Source organism: Mastomys coucha, unplaced genomic scaffold (genome assembly GCF_008632895.1).
Source record: "Mastomys coucha isolate ucsf_1 unplaced genomic scaffold, UCSF_Mcou_1 pScaffold23, whole genome shotgun sequence".
Taxonomy (NCBI): Eukaryota; Metazoa; Chordata; class Mammalia; order Rodentia; family Muridae; genus Mastomys; species Mastomys coucha.
In genome coordinates, this window is record NW_022196906.1 from 59,499,336 (window position 1) to 59,509,521 (window position 10,186).

Here is a 10,186-nt window from a genome sequence, read left to right on the forward strand (position 1 = left end):
TCCTTCCTTTCTGTCTTACTATGTAGCTCTAGGTGACCTGGAACTCACTAGGTAGACCAGATAGATCCAGGGACTCGTCTACTGCCTTCCGAGTGTTGTGATTTAAAGGTGTGCAACACCATGCCTGGCTTCAGGCTTCCTGTTTTAAGAGAGATGGCTTCCTTTCACTACCCAACAAACAGATCAGCCCATTTATAGCTATTTACATTAGCTAATAAACAAACAAAAAAATCAGTTCTTTGGCATTGATATCTCTGATCTGAGCATTTGAGGACCCGTGTGCTCAAGGCAGGCACTCTTCTATAACCTCAGCTCCTTGCAGTGTTATGTTTCTAAGTTTTTCTGTAAGGAAGCACGGCTATTAGGGACCCATCTCCAGGGAATTCAATAAGAAGAGGGAGGAGGGGAGGGGAGGGAGGAGAGGGAGAGGGAGATTAGTAAGAGGACTGTAGCCTAGTTGGTAGACTACTTGTCTAGCATACACGGAGCCCTGGGTTTGATCCCCAGCAGCACATAAATCAGGAATAGTAGTGAACACTTGTAATCTCAGCACTTGAGACGTTCAGAAGTGCAAAGTCATCCTTCGTTACCTACGGAGTTCAAGGTTAACCTAAACAAACAAAGGAAAAGGAAATAGAGGAGAGTGTATCATCCAAGCTAGCTATAAAATGCAAGGTGGTGGGGTAGGGTGAGGGAGATTAGAAGGCAAGGCGAGGGGCAGGGGGTGGAAATAAAGGTTTTATGATGATGTCGATCAAATGAAAAAGAAACAAGACTGTCCTCTCTAGAGACAGCCCTCCTAGCCCTGTTTGGCCCAGGGCCATGTCTCCCTTCTCAGAGATCAGTCATTACCACTGCAGAAAGCTTTCATTTGGTCCTTGACACTGATGAAGGTTATTGCCAGGATGTAAGCCTAGTTTCTGCTGTTGGCAAGAGATCCTACTTGGCTTTGATGTTCCTCTTTTTACAGACTCTTCTGATGCTTGGAGGACTTTTAGAAGAGGAGCTGGTGTAGATGGGGATGTAGATTATTTGGTAGAGCACTTGCCCAGCATACACAAAGCCTTAGGTTGGATCCCCAGAACCACCAGGCCACATTGGTATACAGTGGTCCACATATGTAATCCTAGCACTTGGAAGATGGAGGCAAGAGAATCAAGAGCTCAAGGTCAACTTTGGAATTAAAGTCTGGCTTGGGATGCATGAGACCATGCATGAAGCAAAAAAGAGGAGGGTGAAGGGAGTTGCTGAATTCAGCTATTTGGCACCTCACCTATGCACAAAACATCTAACCAGTTATCTGTAACCAAAACCAAGTTTGTCTGTCTAAGCCACAAAGGGAGAAAAACTGACTGGATAAACCCAGGCATCGGGGTTGGAGAGATGGCTCAGTGTTTAAGAGCACCAACTGTTCTTGCAGAGATCCTGAGTTCAATTCCCAGCAACCACATGGTGACTCACAACCATCTGTAATGGGATCCAATGCCCTCTTCTGGTGTGTCTGAAAACAGGTACAGTGTACTCATATACCTAAAATAAATAAATAGATCTTTAAAAAAAAAAAAAGGGAATCTTCTGGATTGTGTTAGATATGACTGTGAGGGATTTTCCTAATTGGATTAACTGGGTTGGGAGATTTACCCTTAATGTGGGCAGGTGGTGGCGCACACCTTTAATTCCAGCACTTGGGAGGCAGAGGCAGGCGGATTTCTGAGTTCAAGGCCAGCCTGGTCTACAGAGTGAGTTCCAGGACAGCCAGGGCTACATAGGGAAACCCTGTCTCGAAACCCCCCCCCAAAAAAACAAAAAAACAAAAACAAAAACAAAAAAACAAAAAACCAGGCATCTAGTAGGGAGCAATCAGCTCATATACCTTTAACCTCCTAACTATGCCAAGAGGGTGAATACTCCTCCCAACCTTTACCAGAAAGATCAGCTCAACAGTCATAGTTTAAAGGAAATCACACAGCTGTCCCCACCTGAGTCAATACCGGCCTTATGTGTGGGCTGTGACCTTTTCCCCATAGTCCCTCCTTCCCATCTGATAATTCTAGTTCTCTTAGCTGCTTATGTGATTGGCAAACACACAATTGGCAAATATTTGTACATAAATATGTAAATAGTGCATCAGTAGTGGGCGTAAACCACAGAGTAAAATTCATGCATTCGTTTGCATGTCCTAAGACATCACTATAAGTATATACATGAAAACAGTCAGTGTGGGGAGAGAAGGAAACTGAGTGCCTGGTGGAATGGGAGAAACTTTTCACCATATACCTTTTTAGCCTTATGCTAGTATGTGTGCATGTGTGTGCATGGTCATATCTGTGTGCATGGGGGGCTTTATGTGTGTGTATGGGTATATGTGGGTGGGTTTATGTGTATGTTTGGAGGCTAGAGATTAATATATAGGTGTCTTCCTCAGCCACTTTTTGAAACAGGATCTCTCACTGAATCTGGAGCTCATTGATTTGACTATGCTGGCTGGTGAAGAGGCTCCATCGATCTGCCTGGATCCACTGTCTCAGAACCAGGTTTAAAGATAGATACCATTGCATCTGGCTTTTACAGGTACCAGAACTCAGATGTCCACACTTGCACAGCATACTTTAAAACTGAGCCATCTTTCAGGCTTCCTCAGTGTTTTCTAAAGCATATGACAGAATCGCCTATTCAAAACATCATTGTGAGAAGAAAATCAGGAGGAACCCCATATTTTGTTATTGTCAGTGATAGGAGCCAATGCTAGAAATATTTTGGTGAAATTGGCATACCCATGCTTAATGTAACTATGGACAATCTAAATTTGCAGAGACATTTTGCAAAGCAGCATTGCAATATATAATGAGGAAAACAACATTTGTGTTATATAGCCTAGATGTAATTTTAATTTTTAATGGTGGTTCTTAAGCACTTTAACCTCCCTTGTAGCCCATCACCCACCAGAGATAATGGAAAACAAAGTATATGAGGGAAGTGGACCTGTTCAGAAAGGTTCTTTGAAACAACTCCCATCTGTGTTGTCTGGAAATCTGCAGTTCAGTTCACACGTTAGAAGCTCAATCCACTTGCAAACACTTCATGGATACACAGCACTCCAGTCTGGTAGAGTCAGGATAGTGAACAGGAATCAGCAGCAGTGGCACGACCTAGCAGAGACAGCCAGGTCTCAGCCTTAGTCTGAGTCAGCAGGAGGAGCCTGGAGGGACACCAGGAAAAGTTCTCAGCTGTGTCTCTCTCAGGGAAGTGAATCAGCAAAGATGCTAGACCAACAAGCAGCGCCCAGGTAGCTCAGCCTCCCTCACTGTTTGTCGAGTCCTAGTCATACTCTTTCCAAACATCACACGTCCTCCATGGGACGTGGGACAGATGCCTCAGCAAGTGCATCTGCCAAACAGCCCAAACCCATGGAAGCGGCAAGAAACTGCAACACACCACCAGAAGGTTTTTGGCGAATTTCTCTATATAGAGTCCCGACAAATGCAGCTCAACTGTGAAATGTAAGACAGACCAATACATGTGCATCCTTAGCAAAGAATCTTTCATCACGTGCCATCTGCTTGCTTTAACAGAACATCCTCTCTCCTGTGGCTGCTTCAGGGAGATGTCCCTTCACAAGTCTGCCTTAGCCTTTCACCCGTGGCCACTTCAGCTAAACGTTCCTTTAAGGGTTTGCCCCAGCAAAACACCATCCAAACGACTTTCCGAAGAACCCTTAAGTTTCCACTTCACCCAGTGATTTACCTTTCGTGGATTTTAGTCTAAGAAAATAGTTCCAAGGAAGAAAGATGTACTAAATATCTATAAATACCACACAAGGTTAAAAAAAAAACCAGCCAACCCAGTTGTTGCATTACAACCCATAGTTGGGGATAGTAGCAAATTCAAAACTAGGAACACTGAATTTGTTTATGACTTGTTTTAAAAAAAAGTTAATGCTATTAACATTGTACAGAGGCAAGAAACTAAGAAGTAACTTGGATTTTTGTTTTTCTTGCTGTAGAACTGTGGCCATCAGTTTTACTGTTAACTTGACACAATCTGGAATCACTTGGGAAAGCGAGTCTCAATGAGGAATCTTCTGGATTGTGTTAGATATGACTGTGAGGGATTTTCCTAATTGGATTAACCAGGTTGGGAGACTTACCCTGAATGTGGGCAGCACCATTTTGTGGGCTGGATCCTGGTCAGTGTGTAAAGGAGAGAGCCTGCTGAGCTGCCCGCTCTGCTCTTGACTCAGTGGTCAAGACAGGCTGCTTCAAATTCATGCCTTTCCTGCTATGATGCTCTGCAGCCTGAGCTGGGAGCGAAACAAACCCTTTCTCTCCTAAGGAGCTCTTGTCAGAATGTCTTATCACAACAGTGGGCAAGGGAACACTAGCACTGGCTCCCTCCCAATTTGGAGTGCTAGGAGGAGGCAGCCATTGCTCTCTTGGAGTTGTAATGGTGGAAATCAAGAGCAGAGATGCCAAATTCCCCTTTCAACAATTCAACCTCATGTGTTGAAAGTATCTGGAAGAGCAAAACAGCCCAAGAGTAAACACATTGTTCCACTAAGAACAGACACAGAGAAGCCAACCCATTCCCAGACAAGTAACTCTGGAGGAGGCTCCGAGAGAAACATGCTTGGGTCTGAAGTGGGGTAGGGGCAATCCTGCTTCTAGAGCCAGCTTCTCAGTGGGCTTAAAACAGCAGGTGACAGTTTACCAATATAATGTACAGGATACTGGATTTACCTATGACTGAGCAAAATTATGCTTTTTGTTGCTACATGAGTGAGTCATGTAAGTCCAGATTGAGTTGAAATACATAAAAACTAAGAAAGTTACATACATGTAGCTTGAAAACATTTCTCTGCTCACATGTAAAATGCACAGATTGGCAAGGTTATTGGTTTGTCTTAGTTATGTCTGGGAGTTCTGTTTAGACTATAGTCAAATTTGGGAGACCGATGCTTGTTGTTGGAGAGACTGCCCACATGCTTTTGTGCACTTCTCAAGTTCCCCCGGTGTTATCTTCCTTTGCTTTTAGTCAAGTTCTGCACCTAGGACAAGACCAGTATGGTGTATGTGTGTTCATGTGACTGCATATGCGACATGTGTTTAATGTGCATGCACATGTACATGTATGCATGTGGAAGTCACAGGTAGACATTGAGTGTCTTCCTCAATTGCTATTCATCTAATTGATTATTTAATTAATATTGAGACAGGGGCTCGCAGTGGACCTAAAGATTGCCCGGCTCAGCTATCCTGTCAGGAGAGGGGCCTGAGGAATCATCCTATTTTTTTCCTTCCCAATGCCAGAACTACAAAGTGTGTGCTGGCAAAGCTTGGCTTTTTTAGGTCGGTACTTGGAATCAAACTCAAGACACCAGGATTGCATGGCAACCACTTTGCCAACTGATTCAACTCTCCAGCTCCTGAGATCATTCATTACACCTTGTAGGCAACCTTCTGACTCACTCTCCTTCTTTGGGAAGCAGAGAAGTAAGTATAAGGCCTCATATAATATAGATGATATATATTATATATATATGTGCACATATATGAAGATGGCTATAGAATGTGCACATGTGACTATGCACAGGATCTAAGAGTCTGGTCCAAGGACGATGGTTCAGGCCCCGGCTGGCTCTGTGCTCTCCACCTCTGTATCACTCACATCACTCTCATTAATAAATCAGATGACACATGGAACCCCTGCTGTGCACAGGCATTTCTAATTATCATTTCACTCGGCGATGTCCATCTGAACTGCGCTACTGTTCTCATCTTACAGTGAGGGAGATAATGCTGAGAAGGGGCTGACTTTCCAGTTAGGGAGAAGAAGAGCTGGCTGTGAGGGCAGGTCTGCCTCATTACAGGAGTTTAGTTCCTGTAGTGGCTATTCCTAGTTGTCAACTTGACTATATCTGAAATGAACTACAATCCAGAATTAGAAGGCTCACCTGTGGCCCTAATCTGGAGGCTGAGAGATACAAGTTTCCGACCTGAATCTTGGCATGGAGATCTTGAGGTATAGTGGCTATAAATCCCAGAGGATTAAGATAGGAAGATCTACCGAGTTCAAGATCATCTGGGATTAAAGGTGTGGTGGCATAGTGGCTATGAATCCTAGAAGATTAAGATCGGAAGATCTACGAGTTCAAGCAAGGTCATCTGGGATTAAAGGTGTGATAGTACACACCTTTAATCTGGGTCACACCTTTTTCTGGAGAAAAAGGACATAAAGGACATTGGAAGAAGGAAGGCTCACCCTGCTTCGCCTGCTTGCCTTGTGGGACTGAGCAACTGCTGGATCCTTGGACTTCCATTCACAGCTGCTGCTGACCATTGTTGGGAGTTGGACTACAGACTGTAAGTCATCAATAAATTCCTTTACAGTCAGGTGGTGGTGACGCATCCCTTTAATCCCAGCACTTGGGAGGCAGAGGCAGGCGGATTTCTGAGTTTGAGGCCAGCCTGGTCTACAAAGTGAGCTCCAGGACAGCCAGAGCTATACAGAGAAATAGAAAAAAGAAAAAAAAAAGAACAGCACACTAAATTCCTTTACTACATAGAGACTACCATAAATTCTGTGACTCTAGAGAACCCTGACTAATACAGTTCCTTAAACCTGGTCACTGGTAGAGGCCCAGAATGGAAGGTTCTCAGAGTCTGGACTATAGTCCCAATACCTTAAACAGGAACTCCTCCAGGATGTAGCCTAGACCCTACAGACCTCAATTCAGGAAGGTCTCACCTTCGACTCACAGTCTCCCTCAAGGTAGTGGCTTGCTTCAGTCTGCATGTGGGTGGACCTGAACCAGCCCTGATATGCTAGCTTTTTTCCCATTATTTATTCATTCAGTTTACATGCCTCTCGGTCCCCACACCCCCATTGTTCAATCTTTAAAGAAAATTGATTTGCTTTTATTTTATGTGTATGAGCTTACCTACATCTATGTATATTCACTATGTGGGTTCCTGGTGCCCAAGGAGGCCACAAGAGGGCATCAGATCCACTGGATCCCTTGGAAGCGGTGTTACCTGAGCCGTTGTATGGGTGCTGGGAACCCAACAAGAGCTTTAAGAGATCTTTTTAAAAATTTATTTGATGCTCATTGGTGTTTTGCCTGAACACAAGTCTGTGTGAGGGTGTCAGAAGTCCTGGAACTGGAGTGACAGACAGGTGTGAGCCACCATGTGGGTGCTGGGGATTGAACCTGGGTCCTCTTCAATAGGGCCCAGTGTTGGTAAGCACTGAGCCATTTCTCCAGCCCTGGATCAAGCGTCCTTCACTGCTAAGCCACCTCTCCATCCCCCATTTCATGCTGTGTCATCTTAGCCATGCTTCACGTCCTAGTTGACTTGTCTTTCCCTGTTCACTGCCAAGACTACAGGGCAGCATAAAACCAGCTAAGCTTTATCAATAACATATAACAAGACTTGGCAAGGCCAGCAGAGATATAATGAGATACTTAGGTTTCAGCCTCTCACTCACATGTTCACATAAAGTGTGCACGGAAGGAATCAGGTAAGCTTCTCAGGGGGTGGTGGTGGTGGTGGTGGTGGTTTGGTTTAGTTTGGTTTAGTTTGTTTGTTTGATACACAATGTCTCTGTGTATCTCTGTTTGACGTGAAGCTCACTTTGTAGACCAGGCTGGCTTCAAATTCACCTAGATTTCTCAGTCTTTACCTCCAGAGTGCTGGGGTTAAAAGTGTGCACCACCACCTTGCCAGGCAGTGGTGGCACACACCTTTAATTCCAGAACTTGGGAAGCAGAGGCAGGCAGATTTCTGAGTTCAAGGCCAGCCTGGTCTACAGAGTGAGTTCCAGAACAGCCAGGGAGGGCTACACAGAGAAACCCTGTCTCAAAACAAACAAACAAAAAAAAGTGTGCACCACCATGCCTGGTGCTTCTCAGGGTTTTTGTCAGGCACACTGAAAAAGACTGTGCTGAAACAAAAGGGAGACGTGATGTGAGCCATGGGACACCCACCCCTGAGATGGGAGTAATTGGACACCTAACCCTGAAGAGACAATTCTTGATTGTACTCCACAGCTTTTATGTTCTTGGCAAAGGGCAAAGAAAACCACATAGCTTATAGGAAGCTGCAGAGAGAGAAGTATCTTTCTAGCAGTTTCCCAGGGGAGACTGCTTGGAACGCCTCACAAACCTCCTACACTCTCCACTAAGGCCCAGATAAGTTCTGGCTAGAACCTTTGCATTGTAGCTGTATGGATGCAGGTGTTGTTGCCAAGACGCTGGGCTATGGACATTGCCTTCATCAAAATTTGAGGGCTGTTTATAAGCCTTGGTGCTAGGGGATTGAGTCCAGGGCTTCGGACATGCCAAGCACCTTTCTGTGAGGGGAAAGAAGAGGCGCTAGAGACGTGGCCACACTCTGTAGCAAGGCTTGTCTGGTCTAGAATGCACTATATAAGCTAGGCTGGCCTCCACCTCACTGGATAACTTAGGCTAACCTCATACCCAAGGAAGTCCTCTTATGTAGTTCCCACATGGGGAACTACAGGTGCAAACCACCCCACCATGCTCTTAAGAACCTGTTCTATTTCTGAGCTAGAGTCCTAGCCAGGGGAGGGTTTGTCTGTTCATCTTAACCATGGTATAGGAGAGAGAAAATAACTCTGAAAACTTATAAACCTGAGTCTGACCCTCTCTCTCACTAAGTTGTCCAGGCTGGTCCTGAATTCAGAATTCTCCTGCCTCGACTTCCTGAGTACTGGGATTTCCAGCCCGTACCACAGGCCTGTCTTCTAATTTATTATGAGGATGCAAACTGCACAAAAATCAGGAAATGTGTCCTTTTTCCGTCACTCTTTGTTGGCCCGGATTTGAGTATAGTGTCAGCAAATGGTAGAGGATCCATGAGCACAAAGGAAGTTCAGGATAGCTCATTGTATTTTGATATTGGGGTAGGTGTGTGTATTTAAAGTCTTAAAATGTGCTCTCAGGTCAGTGACATCATATGGGATACTTAGAGAAAACCACTGTCCTATTTTTTGTTAAAAGACTTTATTTTATGTATATGAGTGCACTGTCACTGTCCTCATATACATACCAGAAGAGAGCACTGGATCCCATTACAGATGGTTGTGAGCCTCCATGTGGTTGATGGGAATTGAACTGAGGACTTCTGGAAGAGCAGTCAGTGCTCCTAACTGCTGAGCCATCTCTCCAGCCCCCACTGTCCTTCCCTTTTGGGAGCTCCACATTAAAAAAATTAGAGGGAAGACTCCTTTAACCTTACAGTGGGTCAGGACACACGGTACCTGTGGGTCCTTTCTTTCTTTCCTTTTCTTTCTTCTTTTGGTTTTTTGAGACAGGTTTTCTCTGTATAGCCCTGGCTGTCCTGGAACTCACTCTGTAGACCAGGCAGGCCTCAAACTCAGAAATCTGCCTGCCTCTGCCTCCCAAGTGCTGGGATTAAAGGCGTGCAAAACCACTGCTGGGCAGTGTGGATCCTTTCTTAATGCCATTACAATAATCCCAATGACACACAACTCCCAAAGAAAATAACAGGAACCAGGGGAGGCATAGCTCCTCCTCCAGTCTGGTCTCTGCCTATTTTCCCAGCTACCTCTACACTCCTTTCTTTTCCTCTTTCCCTCATCTAATGTACAGTGTAGATTAGGAAATAAATGATGGATCAAGGGACCTGCCTCTGAGTGTAACAGCCACCTCTGGGCCTTATTTCTCTATCTTTCATGTCACAGTGTCACAGACATTGCTCTCTTTCATCACATCTGAATGGCATGTTGCTATATCCATTTATAGAGAGAAGACCCTAACCTAAGGAAGAATGCATGATGTACTAAAGATCTTTAACATTAGAGACAGAGTTCTGGAGGTTGGAGAGATGGTTCAGAGGTTAAGAGCACTGGTTGCTCTACCAGAGGTCCAGAGTTCAATTTCCAGCAACCACATGGTAGCTCACAAATCATCTATAATGGTATCTGATGCCCTCTTCTGGCATGCAGGCATACATGCTGATAGAGCACTCATATACATAACATAATCAATTAGTTAAAAAAATAAAAAACAAATTTCTGTATCCAAATTCTCGTTTTGTTTCCCCGTCATAACTGTGTAATGCTGAGGTCTCCAAAGCCATAGTTGGCCTCTGACATTTCAAAAAGGCAGGAATTTTGGCTTTCTGCTCTAACGCAGGAGTGTGTG